The sequence below is a fragment of the Halichoerus grypus genome, chromosome 10 (genome assembly GCF_964656455.1).
Source record: "Halichoerus grypus chromosome 10, mHalGry1.hap1.1, whole genome shotgun sequence".
Lineage (NCBI taxonomy): Eukaryota > Metazoa > Chordata > Mammalia > Carnivora > Phocidae > Halichoerus > Halichoerus grypus.
The window spans coordinates 26,767,955-26,783,524 of record NC_135721.1 but is presented as its reverse complement, the minus strand read 5'-3'; the positions used below and the strand labels follow the sequence as shown (position 1 = coordinate 26,783,524).

Here is a 15,570-nt window from a genome sequence, read left to right as displayed (position 1 = left end):
TCCTGCTCAGATGCTCCAAGGAAAGTCAGAGTCACTGACCCCCTGGATTATCCCAGCAGGTCCCACAGGTACCAGACTCTTGCCAATTTTAGGTCTTTCCACCCTGATGTCAGTGTGAGCATTTAAAAAACAAAACAAAACAAAACAAAAAACAAAACATTACTCATATATACCCCACTAGGAAACTCTTGATGGATCTTTGTCATCCAATGAACAAAGTTATTATTAATTCACTGAATATTTTTTTGAGCGTGTACCATATGCCAGACACTGCTAAGCAGCATCCCCCTTGCCTAGAAGTGCATCTGTTGGAGGCATCTGTTGGAGAATGACTTGGAATTGATTAGAACCCAGTGCCTTAGAGACCCCTGGGCACATGCTTAAGAATGTTCTACTCATCCTTACCTTCCTGGTGAATGCCTATGCAATTTCCAACAACACTGTATATGTCCTGTGGCACCTTTTTGAACTCATCAAATTAAGGGTTTAAAAGTTTATCTTCCACAACAGTATGTGAGCTCCTCAAAGGTAAGAACTTTGCTTTTCTCATCTGTATATCCCCAATGCCCAGCACATTGTAAGCATGAATTTATCACCTGAATATGTCAATTGCTAAAATATAAAGCAATCTAAAATGCAAAAATTATTCATTAATTAATCACTGTTTTAGGTTACTCTTGTTATATGAGAAGAACCACAGCCATTTTTTAAATTTTTTTTCTTTAGAGCCACCTTTTCTAGTAATCATATTTTAGATGTGCCCAGTTAAAATAAGAAAAAGGAGGCCAGGGACTGAACTCAGGATAAACTCAAGAATGGGATCAAGAGAAAGGCCGTATGTTGGGAAAAAGCAAACGGTTTCAGTGAGAAGGAATTATTAAACATTTACATAAGGGATCATACAAAGAAACACATCTTCCCTAAGGATGTAGAAGTTCACTCATTCAGACACTCATTCAAACATTAAATGATGCTTTACAGAATGTTCACTAATTATAATTCCTTCAATATTGTATTCATTGGAATAATTGGGGACTTCTAATTCATTCCTTCATTAACTCATTTAATGTCTCACAATGACCTATTCTGGGTCCTGCTCTAAACACTGGAAATAGAGGTGACTCTCACAGACAAGATTCCTACTCCTTGGCATTTACACCATTTTGTGAGCAGTTGGGAGACAAACATCTAAACTAGGACAGACATCTAAAACTAGAGAGAAGGAGGGAAGAAAGGAAAGGAAAATACAAAATGACCATAGTGCTACAAAGAGATTTAAAACAGAAAAGGGGAAAAGGAGAGATCAATAGCTATTTTAGATGGATCATCAAGGAAGTCTCTCTAAGGTCTAACTAACAATAGGGAGCCAGCCATCTACAATCATGGGATGAAAGCATTCCAGGCAGAGAGAGTATCTAGTACAAGACTATAATTCCTAAAATGAAAATTAAAAACATAATTTAACAACAAGACATACCTACACAGAAACACATAAAAGTTGCTTGAACTTCTGATTACTACAAATTCAGACTTCAGTTTGAAGACCAGAATAAAACTGTCATCACTAAGTGACATGAAAACTTAAACTGAAAAAAATAAACAAATAAATTCTGAAGCAGGAGTCTTAAGACAAAAAAAAAGTATAAAGAATCTTCTAGTTTGTTTGGTTAAAGTAATCTAGTTCAGCCAAAATATGTTATCTTGAAAAGGAAATCATACCTTAAACTTTTAACTGTTCATTTCCTCACCATTTTGTCGATCTTCACATTTTTGGGGGAAAAAAAAAAAGCTATAACTTCCCTTTGGACTGACTACCAGCAGGATACAGAAACCTAGTTCTGAAATGAAAACAATTAGAAATTTTAGCCAAGTATGCAGAGTGCTGGGCTTTCTTTATGGATGAGGACATCTGGTGAACTTACAGTATCTCATCAATCATTACAACCTCTACTGGGTTACAAAAATCATGATATCTAAAGTTTCCAACTCCATAAACAGACAATCAGAGACACTGCATGGCCAAATAAAATGGTTAACTTACAATCACTGATTAAGGTACATACACCAAAACCTAGGGGGAAACTAATATTGCACTACAAGGAAAATCTATGACCTGAATCATGTTACCAAACAAAAATAAACAAAACTTAACCATCACATTTGAATTGGAAAATAACAAAACATACAATCAGGACAGCATAAAAATAAATTTTAAACAGATAGACTCAGTAACATAAATGAATTCTGAAAACTTTATGTTGAGCAAAAAAAGCCAGAGCCCCACTATAATACTGATTTATCAGAAGTTCAATAATAGTCCATCCTAATTTATGGTAATAGAAATCAACAGAATAATTACCTCTTGCAGGGTGATAGGGGTAGTGTTCATAAGAAAAAGTCACAAGAAACTTTCTGGGGTGATGAAAAGTTCTATAAATTGGCCTGTGGAGTGGTTATATGGCTGTATACAAAGGTAAAGTTTAATTAGATTCAAGATATGTACATGTTGGGTCGCCTGGGTGGCTCAGTCGGTTAAGTGGCTGCCTTCGGCTCAGGTCATGATCCCAGGGTCCTGGGATGGAGTCCCGCATCGGGCTCCTTGCTCAGCAGGGAGCCTGTTTCTCCCTCTGCCTGCAGCTCCCCCTGCTTGTTCTCTGGCTCACTCTCTCTCGCCCATGCTCTCTCTCTCTCTAACAAATAAATAAATAAAATCTTTAAAAAAAAAAAGATAAGTACATGTTACATTGATAAATAATATCATCAACTTAAGAAAAAAATAATTAAATAATACCAATTAATAAATTAGAAAACAAAAAAGTAGAATTTGCTGATAAACATAAAAGCTAGTCTCTTAGGAGGGTGGGTAAATAAACTAGGTAAAACCACTATACTACCAAAGATTTCAAAAAGGGAGAAAACACAAAAACACAAATTTAAGAATATGAAAAGGGAAATATAATAAATATAAGCTAAAATAATTTTAAAAGAATAGTTTGTACATTTTTTTTTCTAAAAATGTTAAAACCCTCAAAAAACAGAAAACTTAAACAAAACCAAAACATGGAAAAAATTCCAAAGTTTTCAAAAAACCAATTCTCATAAAAACATTGAATTCAGGCAAGTTTATGAGTGAAATATTTCAAATTTTAAGTCTGGGATAATTATTGTGTTATTTATACTGGTTTTGAGTAAAAATGGTAGATTGGAGCCAGTCACAGATAATCCATCTTCCCCCAAATTGAAGGAAAAAAGTAGTGAAAACTAATAAACATGTACACATAAACACACACAAGTCAAAAAGAGTCCAAATCTCTGCCATAAATGTGTAGAAGAAAAGAGGCAAAGATTCTGTTATGATGTAACGTGGCATAGTGTGGCTTTTGACCCATATCACAACAAGGGAAAGATAAGTTAAAATATACTGAGAATTCTCACTAATAGCCCCAATTCACAGAGAAGCAAACTGAATGACAATGATGTTCCCTAGAAAGACATGGACAAACCAGTTCTGAAGGAGGCAGAAGCCCTTGTCACTTTTCTACAAGTTGCCAGTGAGGTGGGAAGAATGGCCACTACTGTCTCTACAGAACAGGGAGGCTATCAGGTCTATTCAGACCTAATTATCCCCAAAGGATCAGAGAGGATTGAAAACAAATGAGAATATTAATGACATAAGATCTTCTGAGGAAACAGGAAGCCAGGGAACAGAAGAAACACTGAAATGCCCCAGTCAGGCTCTCATCACCCACTCACATCCAACAAAGGCAAGAAAACCAACCTATTACCAATGGTACCTAAGGTTGCCAGATTTAACAAATAAAATTACAGCACACCCAGTTTCACTTGGATATACTTATACTGAAAAGGTGTTCATTGTTTATCTGAAATTCAAACTTAACTGGGAGTCACAGATCATGTTCGTCTACTCTAACAGAACCAGAATCAGAGAGATGCCCTATTGTTTCCTTTTCATCACCAGATGGAATGGGAACAGCTCTGGAGAAAAGATGGGTGAGTGAAGATGAAGTGAATCCAGGAGTTCTTCCCCTCCAACAGAAACTCCATTGTAGCATTAAAAAATGATAAAATGAGGGCGCCTGGGTGGCTCAGTCATTAAGTGTCTGCCTTCGGCTCAGGTCAGGATCCCAGAGTCCTGGGATCGAGCCCGGCATCAGGCTCCTTGCTCCGCGGGAGGCCTGCTTCTCTCTCTCCCACTCCCTTGCTTGCGTTCCTGCTCTCGCTGTCTCTCTCTCTGTCAAATGAATAAATAAAAAAAAAAAAAAATCTTTAAAAAAATGATAAAATGAAATGAAATAAAATAAAAAACAGGCTGGTCTTAGATGTTTCCATAGAAGCATATACTACCAGAAAATGATATTAACAATATATGCAAAGTTCTGAGGGAATGTGAAATATCAAGAACCTAGCCAACCAAGAGGTTGATTAATGATAATGAAGTGTAGCACTCACAAGACTGCCTTGCAAATTCCACCGAACAATGGAAACAAGGCAACAGAGATGAATAAAGAAGGCTTGCTAAAAGGATCAGTGGTGAATACTGAAAATATTAAATTATGGTAATAAGGCTAAGACAAACTTAGAAATGATGAGTAAAGAGCAGAAAGTAAGCAAAATAAATATGAGGACTTAAAATAACACATTAATAAAAAATAATGAGGTGAAGATAGGAATTGTTAAATTGCTATCAATCATCATTACCTAAAAGTTAAGTAAAAGTAAATAAAAAGTAAAAATAAATATAATAAATCAAATCTTCCTTTTTATTGAATTATTTTTCTGAAACCATAGAGGCATCTTTTAAAAATTAATATTTTGTGATAAAAAGTTTATCTAAATTTCTGAACTATCTCCAGTTTCAGTTATTTCAACTATTTGTTTTGTTACTATCAAGTAAAACTAATTTTGTTAATTTTTATTTAAAATAATATAAAATTTAATAAATATACAATTTAGTATGACTTCATGTGTGCAAAATTAATTCCATCTAACATTCTATTTATTCAATAAACAGATATCATTAATTGAGCACCTACCAACTTCTAGCCACACTGTTCTTTGTATCCACAAACATAATATATATATACGCATCAAGAGAGATCTGGTATCATGTTTAATATTATAGTTATTTTCAAATGATAGAATTTGGAGTGAGCCTCCATTTTGTTTTGTTTTTCCTTTCAAACTTGAATTATTTATAAGGAATGGGAACAATTTTTATAAAAGCAACCAATTATTACAGAACATGGAGAAAGGAGAAAATAACATTTAATTTTTAAAAACCAGCATAACACATATAAAATGACCCAAAAATGCACCAAAATGTCATACATGCAAATTTCATTTATGAATATTTAAACAAAATTCCCAATTAAAATATAAATAGAGTGAATACAACAAAAGAGTAATATGTCACAACCAAACAGTTCATTCTAAGAATGACAAATAGTCAATATGTATTAATACACTCATCATAGTAAGTTTAAAAAAGATTAAATCATAAAAGTTTCATTAGATACTAAAAGACATTTTATAAAGTGCATAATTTATTCCAAATATTAACAAATAATAACCCAATAAGAGAGATATTTTTTTTCAAACTAATAAAGCTGGAGGGAAATCAGGGAAGTAAGGTGTTCTAGAATCCAAGTGAAGAAACTGTTTCAGGAAGGAAGTGATCCACTGGTGAACATTGCTGAGATTCACATAAAACAAAAAATGAAGAAGGATCATTGGTGACACCCTGGTAAAAGCTGTTTTCTTGTCATGGTGAAGATAAAATTTTTATTGAAGTGTTCAAGCAAGATTGAAAGAGGGAAAAGTAGAGACAGCAAGCAGGGACAATCTTTGGAAGAGTTTTTACTATAAAAAGAAAGGAAAAAAAGCTTATGGGGTCAAGGAAGGGCTTGCTTGATTGCCTGCTTGCTTGAAGATGGGATATATTCTAACATGCATGGTGACTCATTAGAAAGGAGAAAAAACTCATATTGCCAGAGAGAGAGGAAACAGTTCCAAGAACAGTATCTGAGTAGCAACAGGTAGGTGGCCTTAGGAAAGAGCAAGGACAGTTCCCCCGTAAAAACGAGCAAGGGCAGAGCATAAAGTACAGATGCAGATAGGTCAGAAGATTTAATGCTGCGAAGGAGAGGGAGTTCTATGTTCATTATTTTCTATGAAGTAAGAATCAGAATCAGTGAGAATAAAAAAGGATGAAAGATGTTAAAGATTTAAGGGGAGTAGGTAGGATGAAAATAGTCTTCTGGGATCATGGAAAAATGATAAAGGGAAGAAGGAAATAACTAAGATTGCTGGGCTGTGTTCAGGACCCACCTGGGATTCAAGGTCATAAATTTCTCTTTCATCTTTCATCCTTACCCATTTTTGTTTTTCTGCCCCCACTCCTCCCTTCCCTTCCCTCTTTCCAGATTACTTCCTTTCCACTCCCTTTTTGGACAATTCAGGCTAAAAGTCATTAATGACGCCAAGCACGTTTCATGCTGATGACAGGAATCCATGGCTGCCTGACATACAGTGTCAGAGCCTGAGCAGAGTGAGGAGGCCCAGTAGGTTCCTATTAATCTTCAAATTCCAATCCAGAAGTCCCCTCCTCTAGCAAGCCTTCTTCTATGACCCAAACCCAGGTGGAATTAATTTTCCCTCTTCTAGGCTCCCAAGACATTTTGCCCATGCCTCTAATAATAAAGTCTTATTACAACTAGTGTTTAAACTGGCTCTTCTGCTAAATGGTGAATAATTTTATTTTTTTAAAGGTTTTATTTATTTATTTGACAGAGAGAGACACAGCTAGAGAGGGAACACAATCAGGGGGGAGCAGGAGAGGGAGAAGCGGGCTTCCCTAGGAGCAGGGAGCCCGATGCGGGGCTCAATCCCAGGACCCTGGGATCATGACCTGAGCCGAAGGCAGACACTGAACGACTGAGCCACCCAGGTGCCCCTAAATGGTGAATTATTTTATAACAGTGGCCATATCTAATATATTACAACTTCTGATCCTATGATAACTTGAATTTGTAGAATGAAGCTGAATAAGAGCAGTGACAGAGGAAGTATGGGCTTTGGATCTGGATAGATGGAACTCAAATACAAGTAACATCTGAGAGCATATTCAACAACACTGAACCTCAATTTTCTCATCTATAAAACATGAAAATACTGGAGCAGGGAGACAATACTAGCTACTTCCAGGTTGTTGAGAGGCTGAAATAAAATAACTATAAATGTAGTTGGCACAACATATGCCTGGTAATCACTCAGTAAACACACTGTAATGGTGTCTTTGCTGGGTACGGGCTGTGATTTTGGAATCATTCAGTTGTGTGGAGTTAGGTAACACCATCCTCTTGCTACCTGTTTTATTTATATCCATTAGGTTTACACGGGATGCGGTTACTTCTAGGGAAAGAACTCCTGTGGTACCTACCACAATTTAGCTGGAGAAAACTCATGAAGGAAGGGGAGAGGAAGTGGCAGAAGCCAAATTATGAGAAGAGGAACCATCAGGACTAGAAAAAGAGAGAGTCCACCATGGGGTGGGATGTATCAAATTTGTCCAACTTGTAACTCATGTAATTATATAGAATGGAATATACATTCTCAAATTACTTACATCTCCAGGCAATTATTTGCCCATCAGGACCCTGTGCCCACAGTAGAGAGTCACTGTACCAGACAGCCTCAGTAACAGAGCCTGGGGTCAGGAGGAAGATGTTATCCTGATTACAGGACATGGTTATCAGATGAGCCTTCCACCCTACCCACCCAGAACATTGGCAGATCCTCTGGAAAGACTGAAGTTGTAGTTATAACCAAACAGGCATCTCATTAAATCTTCTAACTCCTTAAGGGCCAGGTAACCTGCTGCAACCAACTCTAAGTGATCAGAAAGGTGGCCATTCCCCTATGGTGTCAGGAACAGTTAATTGGTTCTAAGCAACCAAAACTGACTCTGGTTATCTTAGCCAGAGAAGGAAAGCTGATCCACCTAAACCCAGGAAGGACAGAAAGCAGAATAGCCCCCAGGAACCACTCGTCAAAATCTCGTAGATAGTGTCTTTGAGGCAATACCACTGGAGTAACAACTTCCTTCCAAGGGTATGTCCCTGCAATCACCATGCAAATTTCCTGGAGACTGAGTCGCCTCATCCTAGCTTGGGTTAAGAAGACACCTGCAGGCCATGTGTGTGCAAGGCACAGTGATTAACAATCCCACTGGACCACAGAGAAGAGGAAGAGGTGGGTTCCCAAAGGAAAGGTGAGATGAAGAGAATGAGAGGCTGGATAAGCATAAATAGCAGCCTACTACAAGCCTGCTGTTCTGAGCAGACTGCCAGAATACTACAGCAGTATTAGGGCCAAGACAGCGTGTGGCTGGACCCCTGGGGGGCATCCACACCTGGAGAAGGGATGATCAAGCAGCATGGTGGCTGCAGGAGAGCACCAATCTAGATAGGCAGGATCCCAGAGCAGAGCACTAACATCTCCACACGCTGCAGGCATCTTGGCAGCAACCACATGACACGGACTAGTCTAGTAGCATAGGGAGCAAAAGGGCTGACTTGTGAGAACTCAGAAGACCCCACCTGAGAACTTCCAAGATGTAGATAAAAAATGGAAAGAACTAAAAGTAGGCTGAGGTTCACCTGCCAGTCAGGGAAGAGCCAGTGAATTAGTGAAATTCAGGAACTACAGTTGATCTTTGATTAGGAAAACTTCAAGTGACTCTTAGTTCTTTTCTGTTCTTCAAGAACAGATAGAAAAAGGAACTAGATTCCAATGTCATACTTACAGGTCAGCCTCTTAAAATGGGGCGCTGTGGCTAATAACAAGTCAATAGCAGTTCTCCCTCCCCCACAGATGCAGGGACAGAAGAAAGGCTGACTCCATGAACAGAACCGCCGTACACAGTGCTCTCCCTACCGACATTTGAAGGAAGAAAAATCAGGTAATTCTCAAATCCAAAACCCTTCCTCACCCATACTTCTATGGATATAACTGTTCAAAGACATACCAGGTCCATAAGTCAACTCAAAAGGATGAAGGGGTGGACCCTGCCATGAACCACATAGCAATGTCACATCCTTGTTTTTCTCCAGCCATGCACACAAACATTTTGTGCCTGTAGGATCTAGTCAAGATGAACAGTTAGAGGGATGCCTGGGTGGCTCAGTCGGTTATGAGTTTGCCTTTGGCTCAGGTCATTATCCCAGGGTCCTGGGATCAAGTCCCGAATTGAGCTCCTTGCTCAGCAGGCAGCCTGCTTTTCCCTCTGCTTGCCGCTCCCTCTGCTTGTGCTCTCTCACCCTCCCTCTCTCTCTGACAAATAAATAAATCAAATCTTAAAAAAAAAATGAACAGTTAGAGAATGATGAAGGGGAAAAAAGACATTTAAAAATCATAAAACCTACAAATAGGGAATGAATGAAAAGAGGTCCCATGTGCACATGTACATACACACACATGTACTCAGTTTGTCTGAGTCATGGGTATGTTTTTTCACCAGATTAGGAGATGATGAAATAAACACCAACTTCAGATCTTTTTTAAACTTCGACTAAATTAACTTCCTCCCGGGGCGCCTGGGTGGCTCAGTTGGTTGGGCGACTGCCTTCGGCTCAGGTCATGATCCTGGAGTCCCGGGATCGAGTCCCACATCGGGCTCTCTGCTCAGCAGGGAGTCTGCTTCTCCCTCTGACCCTCCCCCCTCTCATGCTCCCTATCTCATTCTCTCTCAAATAAATAAATAAAATCTTTAAAATTAATTAATTAATTAATTAACTTCCTCCCTCTGGCTATCTGAAACCCTCTTGAGTCAGCTCTGTGGCTGGTCCCTAATAAAATAGCCCCCCCAAAGGGCAAGCCCCAGTTCTTTGCAAACTTTTAGGAAGGACTGCGGGAAGAAGGATCCCCTCCACATTTTTATTTAAGTCCTGACTTCTTTTTAGAAAGTATAGTGAATAAAATTCTCATATTGCAGATGAGAGACCGTTCTAAACGAGTCTTTGGCAAATGAATGGTCCATTGTTTCTTGCCACAGCTGTAGAACATCTGGGTAGACCATTTAGGGAACCTGCTTAAATTAGTTATTCGTGAAACCAGTCTTATACCGAAGTCTTATCAAATGTAAGAGCATTTAAAAACTTCTGAGCACTGTTTAATACTAGTTCCTTGTTACTAAGAGGAGCACATTAATTTCTAAGAATATTCTTCCATTTGATCCTGACATTACTTAATTAGGAATCTTTTGCACAGATGAAGGCCTTGAATTCCACTTCAACTCCGTATTTGGGTTTCACTGTTTACATAAACGTAGCTTCTATGTTTAGGGCAGCTAAATATTTGCCATAAGATCATCTCTACAGGGCGCCTGGGTGGCTCAGTTGGTTAAGCGACTGCCTTCGGCTCAGGTCATGATCCTGGAGTCTCTGGATCGAGTCCCGCATCGGGCTCCCTGCTCGGCAGGGAGCCTGCTTCTCCCTCTGACCCTTCCCCCTCTCATGTGCTCTCTCTCTCTCTCTCATTCTCTCTGTCTCAAATAAATAAATAAAATCTTTTAAAATAAAAAAAAAAAAAAAGATCATCTCTACAGATCAAAATTTAATTTCTCCAGACATTAAGAGAATCATGGCTTTCACCATGAATACTTATGGAGGTTCAGTTCTCAAGCCTTTTGTATATCACCCTCTAAAACCCTTGAAAGACCAAGGAAAGGTGAGTTCAAAGAGGAAAATTAGAATGTAAATCACACAAGCGCCTAAGAGTTCCTTCACTGAGAGGAAAACAAAACAAAACAAAAAAAACTAGCAAATCATCATGTCCATAAGTTCTGAAAAATTAAAAAGTTAAAAAATACTGAAAATATTTTACACGTTTTATATTGTTTTGCATCTTTCTTATTTCTATAGCTTTGAGTGCCAAGCAACTTTAGGATAGTATCTTCAATAAAAATACATTTAGCCCATGAGAGCACTAATAATATATGTATTTAAAAAGCAACATTTCATAAGAAACACGCGGTTCCATTAGGAGTAGCACATTCTTTGAGTCCTTTATGCTTTGCAGCAGGATTCTGAAATGCCTTTATGATTGTGGGGCCGTTCCTGCTTGTAGTTTCACCAAATAAGGCTTCACTGTCTCATAATTATTACTCAGAGGTTTGATGGACTCACATGGACTTTGTTGTATTCTAACACACAAATAAGAACCTCATTTTAAATCGTCAATAAATACAAATACAAAATTTTGCGTTGTACAATAGAAAAATACTTTTTTACAAAAGAATACAAAACAGACAAAGGTTGCTAGGCAACCACCAGGGACAGGCTTCAGCTTTCGAGGTAACACAGAGACTACTGTACTTCCACCACCTGAAGGTCCTTGCTCAAAGGAACAAAAGAAAACTGACAGCGAGGAATTTGGAACGTAACTCAGAACCACTGCCATTCTCCAAAATCATATTTCAGCATGTTTCAGCGATTTTAATATGTTGACTTACAAAATAAGTAAAATAAATATTATTTGGATTGTATCCAACTTTTAAAATCCAACTGGCATTTGCTGACTCTGGCCCTTATCTTCTGTGCACGCTAAAGGATATCCTACACACAAGCTAATCTTTAAACACGGTCAAGAGCAGGGAAAACACCTCTGAGGGAAATTTGCCTTTGGTGACTTCAACCCGCTCTTTTCTCTTCAGTGTGCTCCAGACTCCCAAACATCTAATATCCGAGACTGGTTTTATGGGATTAAACTGCTTCAACAATCTAGTAATATCTTGGTGAAAATGAATCCTAGTGTCGGGTGTCCTATAAAATTTGTGCCACTTGAAAGAGGCCAGCTGCAAGAAGAGCCTCAGGAGGGAAGCTCAAAGGGTTGAATTTCAGGCAGAGCAGCCCCTGAGGGAGGAGAACAGAGCTCACCAGACCACCACCCATTACTCTGTCAACAGCCCAGTGCTGAGGGCATAAGGACTGCAATCCTTTCAATCTAGGGTGCAGAAAGGTGCAGTCCGGAGGCAAGCTGCCCGCTTTCAGTCCTGGCTCTACCACTTACTAGCCTTATGACCTTTGACAAGATGCTTAGTCTCCTGACCACCAGTTCCCTCATCTGCAACAAGGGGAGAAAAACACTTACCTATCATCTGACATTTGAGTATTAATTGAAATAATATATTCAAAGGCCTTTACGTAGAGGCTGACATGTGATATGTGCATAACAAATGTTTATATTACTGATCTCATTTAATATCAATACCTTCAATATTATGAAGGTCAAGAATTAATACTGCTCCATCTCATTTATTTAACTAAATACTCTGAGTACTTATTAACTAAATATCCACTGTCAGAATATTTTGTTCCATCGTACAGTGTAAGGTCAGAATGAATGACGTGGGGCAAGAACCCAGAAGTGGCACTAGATGGATGTGATAAAGGAACATTAAACATAACCTGCGCCTTTCATCATCCTGCATCACCTGGGGCCATGTTATTATGGCAGTGGTGATACAGATAAATGGTCCCCCAAAGAGGATGGCCTATACATCTTGGTCCTGAGTCCCTTGCATTTATATAGATCAGGCTACATGGAATTATGTACACTTAGGTCACCATAGAATTTCAGACCTTTGGGCTACTATCTAAAGGAAGAATACCTGTAAAACCATAGGGAAAATTCTATCTACAGAAAATCAAGAACTGCACTGGAGCTGACTCAGCCACAGGAGTTCACACGTCAGAAGTCCACCTCACATCATTAGGGTGCTTGGTGGCCCCCTTTGGTGCTCTCTGGCCTAATTCAAGCTGCTTTCTTGTGTATGTACAGCTCCTGTTTCATGACATGAGCTTCCATAGGCCTCCCTGGCCCCTTCTTCATAAGGACTTCCACTCTCTTCCATAGAAAGTGACAATGCACACTATGTTACCTGCCCCAAATCCCAAAATAGAGAGATTCTAACTGATAGCAAAAAGGAGAAGGGGGCTGCAATGGACAAATACTGCAATGTGCCACCCAGAGCCCCTTCGGAAATACAGGGACTTCTCCCCTAGCCACTGGGAGTGCTGCTGACAGAGTCCCCAGCTGTCAGCCCCCACAAAGACTGCCTCAGCTGCCCCACCCAAGGCAGTGTCCCCTTCCTGGGCAGCTGGGACTTACAAATAGAGAGCATAGTGGCCTCGTCCTCTTGTTCCAACTCGGAACATCTCTGAAGATTCATTCCAGCTTCAAAACTCTCTACAGGATCTGCTAAGCCCTGCAGTGAGACTGCATCACCATTCAGCTGCTCCCTCTGCCCACTCATGCTTCCTTCCTTCCCCTCCCCCCCTCCCCTGCCCCTTGTTGATCTTGAGAGCACTCCCGGATAACCCTCCTACACAATTTCAGAGCACTTCGTGGGAAACCAGTCAGCGACATGAGCATAACTCAGACATTGCACACATCGTATCTTCAAGCCAAGCCATACAGGTTGTCACCAGCCAACCAAAATACTGTTTGTCCCAGATTAAGGGCTCATTCCTGATGCAATAAAGTATGACCCAAAGGCCAGGAAGATAAGGTAGGGTGGTAGAAAACACCATTTTCAGAGCAGCAGAAGCTCTGGGCTAAGTGGCAGGTTTTGATAGCTCTGTACATTCTCTTATGAACCCCAGGCTGGATGCATGGGTTTGTCCTGTTCCTCCCACAATCCACAGAATTCAGTCTGAGTCCTTTTTTCTTTATAGCTATCACCGCTTCCTCTGCTTCCTGGAGATCCCTGCCCACGCAAGAACGTCTGGAAGGAAAACATCTCTACTTTACTGCTCTCTGAAAACATTCCCTTTCGAGTTGGAGAGGTTTCCTGCGAATCATGACAGGAAAACAGAAAGGAGATATGTAAAACAGTAAACATAATACGTTAAGAAGAGTTATTAAAGAGATTTTTAGAAATTCAAGCTTGTGTTATTGCACTAATTAAGGACACTCCGTGATACTTCTTATAAAATTTTAAAAATCCCTTCCTCCTCACATTAGTAATGACTGTATCTTTGTTAAGAAAAAAGACTTACTCATTTTGTTTAAAATTACATGTCTCATTATAAAAATTAAAGTGACACAGAAAAGTCTAACAGTGAAAAAAATTGCCCAAAATCCTACTGCCCATAAATAACCATACTTAATATTATGTGAGAGTGTTATTCTAGATGTCTATCTATTCATATACCCAGAAAAAAATCTATTGACTTTCATTAAAATGGAATCACAATATGAATGCTATTTCAACATTAAAATTTTATTTTTAATTTTATTTAACCAAAAAAATGAAAATGAGGTAAAATTGAAGTAATCCTTGAATATGAAATGTTTCTTTACCATAAGAAGTATTCCCAAAAAGATCACTCTTAGGTCAAAAAGTGATTATGAAAACCGAGTTGAAATAATTTCAACTACATATTTCAACTCTAGATGCTTCGAATGGAACCATGTCCTGCCATAAAAATGGGAGGGAGGAAGCAGACCACATTACCTTCTGTCTCCCTCCTCAATCCCTGATTCAGATTATATCATTATTTTTATATCATCAAGTGTGGCAAAAACTGCTTCTTCTTCCCCAGTCTCTGTTTCCCCCTTTTTCGATTATAAGTATTAGTTGAGCACAAGACATCCCTGCTAAAGACAACATTTCCCTGCCTCCTTTACAGGCAGTTGTGGCCATCTGACAAAATTCTGGGCAACAAAATACTGGAGAAGTATCTGTAACTTCTACACCACGCCTTAACAGAGAAGGAGCAGGCTATTGCCTAGATCCGTTTTCCACCTCTCCACAGGCTAGCATGCAGACATGATGGTGATGGCTGGAACATCCATGTGGGAATATGAGATGAAAGTCACACGCTGACGATGGGCAGAGCAACAAAGCAATAGACGCCTGGGTCCCAATACCTTTAACCACCAAACCAGCCCTGGATTATCCACCCAGGCTTTTACATGAGAATGAAATACATTTCTATTTCATTAAAGCCAATTCGTTTTTAGGTTTCTTTTTATAGCATCCTAACTGTATTCTAGCTACTATCTCAACTAATCCATCAATAGACTATACATTTATTGTCTACTCTAAAATCATAATTCCCAGAATTAGTTTATCTTAGTTCTGTATTCAAAGTCATTCAATGTTCACAGCAAGTCCCTTTTACCATGGTATCTCCATTCCTGAATTCTGGGAGATTTCTTTCTCTCTTTGTTTTTATTTGGTTTGTTGGTAGTATGTTGGTTTCCTATTGCTACTATAACAAATTAGAGCTTAAAACAACACAAACTTACTATCTTACAGTCCTGTACGTCACAAGTGCAAAATAGATTTCACTGGGCTAAAGTCAAGGTGTTGGCAGGGCTGTGTTCCTTTTGAAGGCTCCAGGAGAGAATCTGTCTCACTGCCTTTTCCAGCTTCTAAAGGCTGTCTGCATTCCTTAGCTCATGGCCCCTTCCCCCACCCTCAAAGCCTACAATATAGTAAATCTTCAAATATCTCTCTGATTCTGACCTTCTTGCCTCCCTCTT

General features: G+C 39.1%; 1 long non-coding RNA gene across 1 annotated transcript in view; it reads right to left on the bottom strand.

Annotated features, from left to right (window-relative positions):
• The window catches only part of LOC118536220 (uncharacterized), a 207,305-nt gene extending 194,041 nt beyond the window's left edge, over positions 1-13,264 (bottom strand). Inside the window, exon 1 of the long non-coding RNA XR_013442159.1 lies at positions 13,189-13,264. This is a non-coding gene — a long non-coding RNA (uncharacterized LOC118536220). The remainder of the gene's footprint in view (positions 1-13,188) is intronic.
• Positions 13,265-15,570: the final 2,306 nt, after the last annotated feature.